Source organism: Aythya fuligula, chromosome 10 (genome assembly GCF_009819795.1).
Source record: "Aythya fuligula isolate bAytFul2 chromosome 10, bAytFul2.pri, whole genome shotgun sequence".
NCBI lineage: Eukaryota > Metazoa > Chordata > Aves > Anseriformes > Anatidae > Aythya > Aythya fuligula.
Window position 1 is genome coordinate 20,032,379 of NC_045568.1, and position 9,825 is coordinate 20,042,203.

Below are 9,825 nucleotides of genomic sequence, written 5' to 3' on the forward strand. Positions count from 1 at the left end.
GGTGAGGGCAGCCTGGATCCTCTGGGTAATGGCATGTCGGGCAATATAGCGAGACTAGCTGTACTTTCTACCTGCCTCAGCGTGCTCTTTGCTATCTCCTGGTGCGATGCTTCAGAACAGTCACACTGAAAGAAATCTCAGAAAACCTTTAAACTGCTTTTCAGCCACTTTGAAGAACACGGGAGACATGAAAGAGATGGAAATCACAGAGCCTGGCCTGACAACTCATTCTGGGCACCCCAGTTCCACTGAGCTCACACAAGTCTACAGTCAATGCTACTTCATGTCAGACACCAGCTGCAGCTGTGTAGATTGAGGACAACCCCAGCCCTGCTCTCACTGCTACCCAGCATGGGGACCCGTGACTTGTCCTCCTGGAGCGCAGCCACAGCCTCAGAGAGGCGCTTTCATTCCCCTTCTGCCCCACATTTAACATCCATCCTGCTGCCACTTTTGTCTCCGTTGGAAGGTTAAAAGAAAAAAGATCCAACTGCCAACTGTATGGATAAGGAAGCCTCTCTCATGTTCAAAACTACTTACAGAGCAGCACTTTGCCTTTGCTAGCATACCCGTCACACTGAGAGGGTTCTGCTCCCTGCGAGAGGCTCCGAGTGGAGCACGGAGCTACCAGCGGCGAAGGGCTTCAGAGAAAGTGCCAGTGAACGCCTCTGCCGGGAACGAGAGGAAAATGTACCTGCTGGAAAATGGAAATTCTTACTCATCGCAAGATGTTGTAGGCATTTGATTACCACCGGTTTCAAAGGACTGGCTGAACATTCAGCTGGCACCCAATTAGCTCTCAGCCGTAACCTCAGAAGAGTTTTAATGTATTTGTGTACTGAGTGCAGGCTGCGTGTGCCAGTGGAGGTTCAGAGGTCCGGATGAGTGGGTGGGTGGATATGCACTGCCCCAGGTAGGAAGTGGCAATGCTCATTAAAAGGGTTTCTCCACTGAATAGATTTCACACGCAAAATAATAAACCAATTCTTCAAAACACATCGCTTGTATCGACCCTATGATTTGTTTAATGCCTAAAATATTAGATAAAGCAGGGAGATTATGGAAGGAGACGTTCTAAAAATATACACACTGATACATAAAAATGCAGTAATCGTATTTTAAGCTGTTACCTAATTGCAGGGAATTACTGCACTACAGAAAAAAAAAAAAAAAAAAGGAAAAAAAAAAAAACAGCAATTCATTCCTCAGAGTTATCACACCAAATTTTCACCTTGTTTAAGGGCAGATGTACAGAGAATCCAAAAGGAAACAGATGTTTTCAAACCATCACAGCTCGTTTATAGGGATAATTACCTGCAAACAGTAAGGTTATTAACATTATTAGTTGAATATCATGATTTATCAAGCATGAAAAATTCATTGAAGTAGAAGTTCTACTACAGAAGTCCCACTTAGGATTAATTTCCTTCAGTGGCTGAGTGGATTTTTCAGCAATGCATCATAGTTTGTTGGCCATTCACAAACTCTTCCACAACGAACTGACCTTTATTAGCGACCTGACATTAGCAGTGGCAAACAAGAATAGCAAGAACCAGTACTGATACACAGATATACTCCAGTCCAAATTTCCAGGTAAATACCTGTTTTTCCCATTGCATTTCATTCATTCTTTTTCATGTAAATTGAATATTTTAGGCTCTTGTAGATCTTAAGTATGCACTGTCTAAATAAGTATCATACAGCTGGGCATGCTTTTTTTATGAGATACCCAATGCTTTTTAAATAATATATTTTGTACATGTCATTTTTTACTAGCATAAAGTTGAACAAAATAGAATGGAGGCCAATTCATTTTGTCTTTGCCTAAACTTCAGAAAATTCAGTCAGTCAATTAATTTTTACTACAAATGCAAACCCATAAAGAACTTGCCAATGGTCTGAAAGATTGTGGTGGGCGAGAAAATTGTATTTATTCTCTCATTTAAAATTTTCTATATTTTTCTTAAAATCTTACCATCCATGCCATGTTATGGAAAGTAAATCTAAAAAAAAAAGCAATACTCCTAAAGCAGCACTGGATTCATTTTCCAAACTGGGACATATGTCATTCCTTTGTTCTTCTGGAAAGCATCCCTACAGCACCTGTAACATAAGGAAGCGAGATGGGGAGCAGAGCATTAAGCTAAATGGCCTTTTGGAAACATGGAGAGAAAGCTGTACAAATGATGTATGGTGGAAGGTCAGCTAAATGCAAAATTCCCCATGTTTTCTTTATAATGTTTTGTTTTTTTCTCCTGGATAAGTAGGGTCTGAAATAAAAAAGAGGCCTGACTATAAATGTTTTCACTGACTGGATCATTAGGATCCAGTAATCAAATGGGAGAAGACTAGTCCTTTTGTAAAACACAAAATGGAATAATTCTCTTTTAATGTCCTATTTATTAGGAGTTGAAGGAGGCGCAGTTACAAACCAAGAAGCCCCATTTCCCCTGAGTGCAGGGATCACATCTAATTGCATTCAGCCCAGAGCAGCCACGACAGCGAGAGGAGCAAGAATCGATACCGCAGTGGAGATGCTTTCCCCATCACACTTCAGCGAGCTTTACCATTCATCAGACAAAGGTACTTTCTGCATAATTAGTCTGCGGACACAACAGGGTTTTGACGCTGGCAGCCAGGAACACAGGTTTAGAAAGTTGATGATAATTCATAGGTTTCCGTGCAGGGAAGTCTCCAAGTGCTGCAGCCCAATTTACTTCATATCAAGCACTTCATGCTTCGTGCTACAACTGATGGATTTCTTGCTCTTTCAAACCACTTTATTTTGGGGGGTAGGTTTGCGACAGCTCCCAGTATAATTCCTAAAATCAGTGGATTCAGGGATATTTTAAAGGAGCAGCTCCTTCAATGATGGTTATCAAGGAACCTTTTTCCAGCTGCCTTAGATCTAGCCAGAAAGGGACAAACTGGACGCTGTATGAACAGCATTGCTTATCTTGAGGCATCTGGGGGCTAATTTCCCAAGAGAAATCTCTCCTGGTGACCGCTGCAGGAGTCTGGGTCCCCAGGTCCCTCAGAACATACAAAGGGGTTGGAAACAAGATGAAAATTGTAGCTCAATATTATTTGAATCTAGCCTAAATTGCAGTTCTGCATCCCACAATCAGTTAAATGTGTGCACTTGTCAGTCAGTGGCGCTCGCTTGGCAGCAAAGCAGTCCCTGTGTTCGGGTAACTCCTGCATCTCACTGAAAACAAGAGCTTGCAGAAGTCACAGACCTGCTGCTAGTTATCCCTGACACGTATTGTCTGTAACATATTCAGAACAAACACTGCAGATCTCACAGCCACTCTTGACTAGATTAGATGGCAATGTTTATGATTTTGTTAATTACAAAAGAGCTAAGTGATGCCATTCAACAGAGACATTAATTTAAATTTTGACCGTGCTTTGATGCAGTCGTGTTCTTCGGAGCTGCGAGGCCAGCCTTCCTTTGCAACTGCAGCTTTGTCCTGTGCACCAGCAATAACCTAGGGAAGGCATCCTTGTCAGGTCTGCAGATGGCAATGGGTTGGGAACAACCGAGGAAATGAGAAGCTCAAAGACAAGGTCCTGGGTGTGCGACAATTAACACTGTATCCACAGGACTCTTACACAAATTCCTGCTTGAGAAATACAGAACAAAGCCAGCAGATGATTAGTGGGAAACAAAAGCAAGGACACTCAAGAACAGTGTGGTTGGAAAAGATCTGAAATGTTGTCGTATGACTGGCTGTATCCCTGAGTTACCTCAGTGAGGAAGACAGAGTCTGAAGACTGCACACAGGACGGCTGTCTCGTCTTTCTGAAACAGAACCAAAGGAAAGAATACATGTCATTGATAAAACAACTATTAAATAATTGCGTGCAAATAGGCTTAGGACTGAATTATATCAATTAAATTTAATTATCATCTGTGTAACGCTTTCCAGGCATAAAATAGCATTTAACTATAAAGAATTCTTGGAATTAATCCTATTTAACATTTTCTTAAAACCATCTTTGCAGCATTAGCAAACTGCTAAACATGAATGCCTCCATAGCCAAATCAGGTGGTACTCCGAAGTTTTAGGGTGACTGGCAGTTCTTCTGTATGGAAGAGTAAAATTTTACCTGAAACCAAGTTCCTCTTGAAGCTGGCAGTAATAAATAAATCAATATTGATCACGTTTTAAAAATAACCGCTTTCTTGGTATTGCTATTGATTCTAGCAGGGCTGACTAAAGAAAGGATATACAGGATATACATAAGTAGAGCAACAAAAGAAGAGTTGGATATTAATGTCATCTTTTATCTTCGCAGGCTCTAATATGGCTAGAAGGTATTGATTACCTTAAAAGCCCCTAATAACTAGAGAACTATTGACTTAATATTTTCTCTAATCCTCCATGAAATTTTACAGTAAGTCCTGATGTATTTGCTGTTAAGGGTTTTAGGGCTGAACTATATCATGTACTTATTTGAAGTGTCAGCTGTAAGGCTTACACTGCAGTTGATGGGAACTATGTTAAAGGTGAGTAATAACTCCAAAGATTTAAGTATGGTTGTAAGGACTTTGGAAATAGATACATCTCCTAACGCATATTATTCTATAACTTTTTGCCTTTTAAGTAATCGGTATAATTAATGTAATATAAATTTATTTTTATTCAGTGGAAGTGTTGGTCCTGTTAATCACTTAACTATAGCTGTCCTGAAAATCGCCCCCACAGTGCCAGGCTCCCAGCCCCTCGTGCATGCTGCAGCAGCACCAGGGGCAGCTTCGTCCTGGCTGGTGCAGCACCTCGACTGCCTTCATGCTGCTGCCACGGTCCCAAAACCACCCAGGCCCTTCTCCCTCCATAAACCTCACCTGGGTCCAAGTTGCTGATGCAGAGAGAAAAGCTTGGCAGTTCCTTTAAGCCCACTTCTGTACTTTCCAAGTGTATTTACGGAAATGCTTTCATGAGCCTGCTGCCCAACACCAGAACTGCAGAAACATCTCTTTGCTCTTTCAAAACAGATAAAAGATTGGTAGATTAAGAAAGCGCTAGTTGAAAAACACTATAGAAAGAGAAGTGCAATTACAGAGCTCATTCAAACTCGCATCCTTTACAGCACTTGAACAGCACAAAGGAGCCTCGGTAGGTTAACTCACATTTTCAAAGGACCTTTACGTTGTGAAGGTGATACATAGCGAGATCCAGCAAAGAATAATAGATTTTTCCCCCCCTTTCTTCCAATAAAACTAAGGGCTTCTCTTGATCCCATGAGTTACATCTAATCCTTATTGATTGGTTTTGGCTCGAACCTCTAATCACTTATTTATGGAAATATCTCTATTATAAAAGCCGCCTCATTAAAACAAATGGGACGGTGGGGGCAGGTTACTCATGTGCTTTTTGGCAGGAGCGGGGCCCAGCTTCTCAGAGCCATTTAAGCATTAAACTCCTTCTTAAGTGCTGCATCCCTGTGGGTTTCATCAGTCCCCTGGGCTGGTTCAGCACCTCTGGGGCTTGCTCCTTGCCACAGCAGCAGGGTCAGAGCAGGCAGAGGCCGGGAGCACAGCGCTGGGAGCACAGCACCAGGGGCAGCAGGGCCCGAGCCGTGCCCTTAGCCGAGCACTCAGAGCACAGCACCTAATTATTTTAATGACTGGAAATGAACTGTGAATTTCTTAAGAGTGAAACGTTTTCAGTCAATCTACCCACATTAATAACAGACCGTTAGAGACTGCTTATATCTTTAATACCATGAAGTGCAGCTGCTACGTTTCCCTGCTTAATATTAGGCCAAGTGTTAAAGTATCAAGCTTCATATTCTTCTGATGAAATAAATGAAAAAGACAAAAAGGAAAACTCCCACAGCACCCTGCACCTGAGCCCTGTTGGCTGCACTGCCAGCTCTCATCTGTGCATCCCAGGGGTGAGGCGGCCGGGAAGGAGTCAGGACCAGCCCTGGGAGCCCCAGCACTGCAGGATGCACCGCTGCAAAGGGGCCGGCTGGGGGTCCGGCCCAATTATTACACTGCAGTTCTTCCTGTTCTAATTGTGCTGCTCGTTGCTGATTTGCTTTTTCTTTCTATATCCAAGAAAATGCATGGGACGTAATCAGGAGCATGAGACACTACAGCCAGCATTTGCCAGTTTAGAGAGTGTGAGTAGCTCCATCAGAGGCAGAAGTTGAAGCAGCTTTAACAGACAATTTTCAGACAGTTCCGAGCATTCATGCAGAAAGAAATCACCTAAAATCATGATTCATTTTTTAAAATGCTGCCCGAGCTTGAGTCCCTTCAAAATGAAAATGTCATTACTAATTCAGGTAAGTTTTCATGCAGTCACAAATGCTGCGAGTTCAGCACACACAAGCAGGTGACAGCAGCTCATCCTGTGCCTGGGCTGCTCCCTAGAACACCTCACCATGCAGCCCAGGGGGGAGACCCTCCCCAGCCTCCCCACAGTGCCAGGAAAGCCACCCATAAAACAAACCCACGAGCTGTGCCTTCCTCTTGTGGGAGCATCAAAAGCGTATCAGATTGCAAATGGAGCAGAGATTAAACATAGCTTTTAATGGATCTGCAAACACTTGCATTTGAGAAAAACAACAGAGCATAAACTCATTTACCACTAAATAAACTCCCTGCTTTTTCCTACACCGCCTGCTTGCGTTCAGCTGCAGCACTCACTGCCTCTGTAAACGTCTTCCCCCGGTTTAGGCAGTACCAAGTTGCTTATTTTGTGACCACACACACATTTTTGCTCTCAGGCATAGAATGGACCACAAGGTGTTTCAGAGAGTGTTCAGACTAAGTCTCCTGAACGTGGGCAGTGACACCCAGGGCAGTCCTCCACCTCCAAACCCGGGGCTGCACAGCACGGATTGGACAGCATCAGCAATTCACAAAGAACTAATGGGATCAAGTTTTTTCTTTTCTGTTACACCAACAAAGTTATGCACTCACTTCTCTCGTTTTTTTCATTACTGAATAATGCAGCATCTCAGCTATGCTACTGAAATACAATCATTTAGCTTACATCACTGCAGTATCTGTTATTACTTCTGCTTAGCTTGGATGACTTTGCAGGTACCCAGTTGGCCCTGGAGCAGCATAAGTCTCCCAGCCCACCTCTGCCTTCTGCTTCAGCTGCCCAGATCCCCTAAACTGGCTCTTGGCTGGAAATAACCACAGCTCACCATCCCTGCTACCCTCTCCACACCCTCAGGGCTGCCAGGCATTGACCTGCCCCCTGTGGGGTCCTCGCTTGGACAGCCAAAAACCCATAATGTTGCCTGAGGAGGGCACTGCCTCCAGCCCTGCCCAACACCCTCACGGCACGGCTTCTCCAGAGCCCATAAACCACAGAACCAGGATGAATTTCCCTCCAGCAATTTTCCTTTTGCCCATTACCACATGTACAAATGTAACATAACTGCGCATTTCTTTGCGGCTCCGAAAGAAAGAATTGTGTAGATGTTTATTAAACAACAGAGTTGGATGGAATTAGCCACATTATGTTGTCTGGAATATGAAAGTTAATTGGAAGACACGATGATTTACTAAAGTTTGAAATACTGAATGGCTTTTTGAGTAAGTTAACGACAACCAGAATCAGAATATAACCGCGGAAAATGGAAATTTTATTTTAATTCCTACCACAATACTTTTGTAAACGAGCCTGCTCTCGCCTCATTGTGTGAGGTTTATCACAGCTCAGTTTCCTGTACGTACTTAAATGTTATCCGAGGGTATGTTAAATACGGCAACCAGCTCACATCCATCACAGGGCACTGGAAGAGAGATTTCATTTTCCTAACTAAAGCGCCAGAGGCAAGCGGGCCTGGCAGCTGTGGGGAGCTCCTGGGCAGAGCACGATGAAGAGCAGCAGCCAGACAGTAGGGAGGAGGAGGAGGAGAAGGAGGAGGAGGAGGAGGAAAGGCTAGTGGGGAAGGCACGTGCCTCATTTTCAGTACCCAAGTTGTGCTTCCAACAGTGGAATGTAATGAAAAAATATAAAAAAAAAAAAAAAAAAAAAAAAAAAGGAAAGAAGATAACTGAGCCATGTGCCTGTGCACTAACTGTCCTGTCCCTGCTCACAGTGCGTTACCGCTGGGCTGGATTCAAGGCGGAGGTGCTACACTGACCGTGTCATGCCCCAAAGGATTTTCAAACACCTCATGAATTCTGTCCCAGCTCCTTTCTAGGGCACAGAACTAAATTCTCTTGATTTTTTTTTTTTCAACCAGAATTTTGGCAAAGACATTTTTCTTACTGGGAGATGATCAAACTCCCGCACCACACCACACCAGGAAACATAATCCTGTTTCCTCAGCAACTTTCCATTCTCCTCCTCTCCCATGAAGGATCTGCCCTCCTCATCCTCTTCTTCCTCCTCCTCATTCTCCTCCTCCATGACAGTGGCCAGAGGCCCTGAGAGAAGAGCACCCATCTCCTTCAGGCCTCCTCCCCACCTCAGTGTTCACACCTCGCTCGGTGTGACCAGGGATCTCCACCACGGGCCTGAAGGAGCCCTCGCTGGCAGCCAGAGCCTCCCCCCAGGAGCAGGTGGGCACTGACGTGAGGGACACAAATCCCATTTGCATGCATTGGGGACCAGATCCTCTCATCATTTTGTTAGAATCCTTTCTTCCTCCTTCATTTCTCTTTACGCCTCTCTCCCACTGGTCTCTTAATCCTTGTGCTCAGCGGGCTGTTTATTGTTGATGTAAACATCCCCCACTGCTGTCTCTTACTCCCTTCCAGCCCTCCTGAAACATTTGGCTTCTCCTGTCCTTCCTAGCATAACACAGCCCAGCCCAGCACCGCACTGCAGGCCTTTTGGTTTAACACTCCTTATTCTTCTTCAGTTGCTCTTCCAAAAACAAAAAGTGCTGCGTTTCAACACCAGCAACTAAGACAAACCAGCCTCACAGCTTCAGTGTTTGGCTCCTCCAGCACACATGGAGCTCCCACAGAGCTCTGCCAAGGGACATCTGAGTTTACTACAGATTTAAAGATCACGCCTTTCCAGAAGCATCAGCTCCTACACAACTGGCAATTAAAACTATTAACATCTTTAGGATTATTTTTTCTTCGGCCAAAACCAAACCTCTGTTCCAAGGGAATTATTTTTCTGTACAAATTCCTGAGATGTTGCTATCTGCATGTTCCTCTGTAAGGACAGAGGAAAAAATAAATTATGCAATGCTAAAGGCTTAAAATAAGTGGAAAAGAGAAAAAAAATGCCATATCTGAAACATTTGCAAGTGAAAACATATCACTCAACGTAAATTCTTCTGGAACTGACAACAGAGAAAAGTTGTCAAGCGTTGGTCCAAATTTTTCCTTACATTTGGTACTTTTCACAGCCACCTCCGTGCCTCCCCCAAATTCCACGGGCCCGTAGCAGGGAGAGGTGAGGTGGGGGGACTGCTGCAGGCTGCTCGGGGCCTCCCAGTGAAGGGACAATTGCTCTTGGATCGAAGCATGTCACATTCCCACTGGTCACAAAGAAAATCGGTAATTTAAAGAAGAGTGATCTGGGGTAATAAGGTTTTGTGGGGATGATAATCCGGGTAGAGATGCCTGAGAAAGTGAGGAGGGCCTTCAAGCAGCCGGGGAAGACCTCCAAGCAAAGTGTGGTTGTTGGCACAGAGTCCTGGGGCTCCTGGGAGGATTTAGGTTCCCACAGCTCCTGGCAGGGCAGAGATGCTGCTCAGGTACCAGCTGTGGAAGGGGATTTGTGACTGGCACGACGTGAACTTGCTGTGTGTGGGTTGACTAGCTTCCCGCATGAATGTATTGACCTAGTTTTCTGGCAAATCCTGGTGTTATACCCATGAAAAAAC

The 9,825-nt window shown here is 44.3% G+C and overlaps 1 long non-coding RNA gene across 1 annotated transcript; it reads right to left on the reverse strand.

Annotated features, from left to right (window-relative positions):
* Nucleotides 1–584: 584 nt before the first annotated feature.
* Nucleotides 585–5,176, reverse strand: LOC116493216. Its single transcript, XR_004253720.1, has 4 exons — nt 5,138–5,176; nt 4,853–4,990; nt 1,232–3,805; nt 585–694 (listed from the first exon to the last, which is right to left on the reverse strand). It is a non-coding gene; the product is annotated as an uncharacterized LOC116493216 (long non-coding RNA).
* Between the last annotated feature and the right edge of the window lie 4,649 nt (nt 5,177–9,825).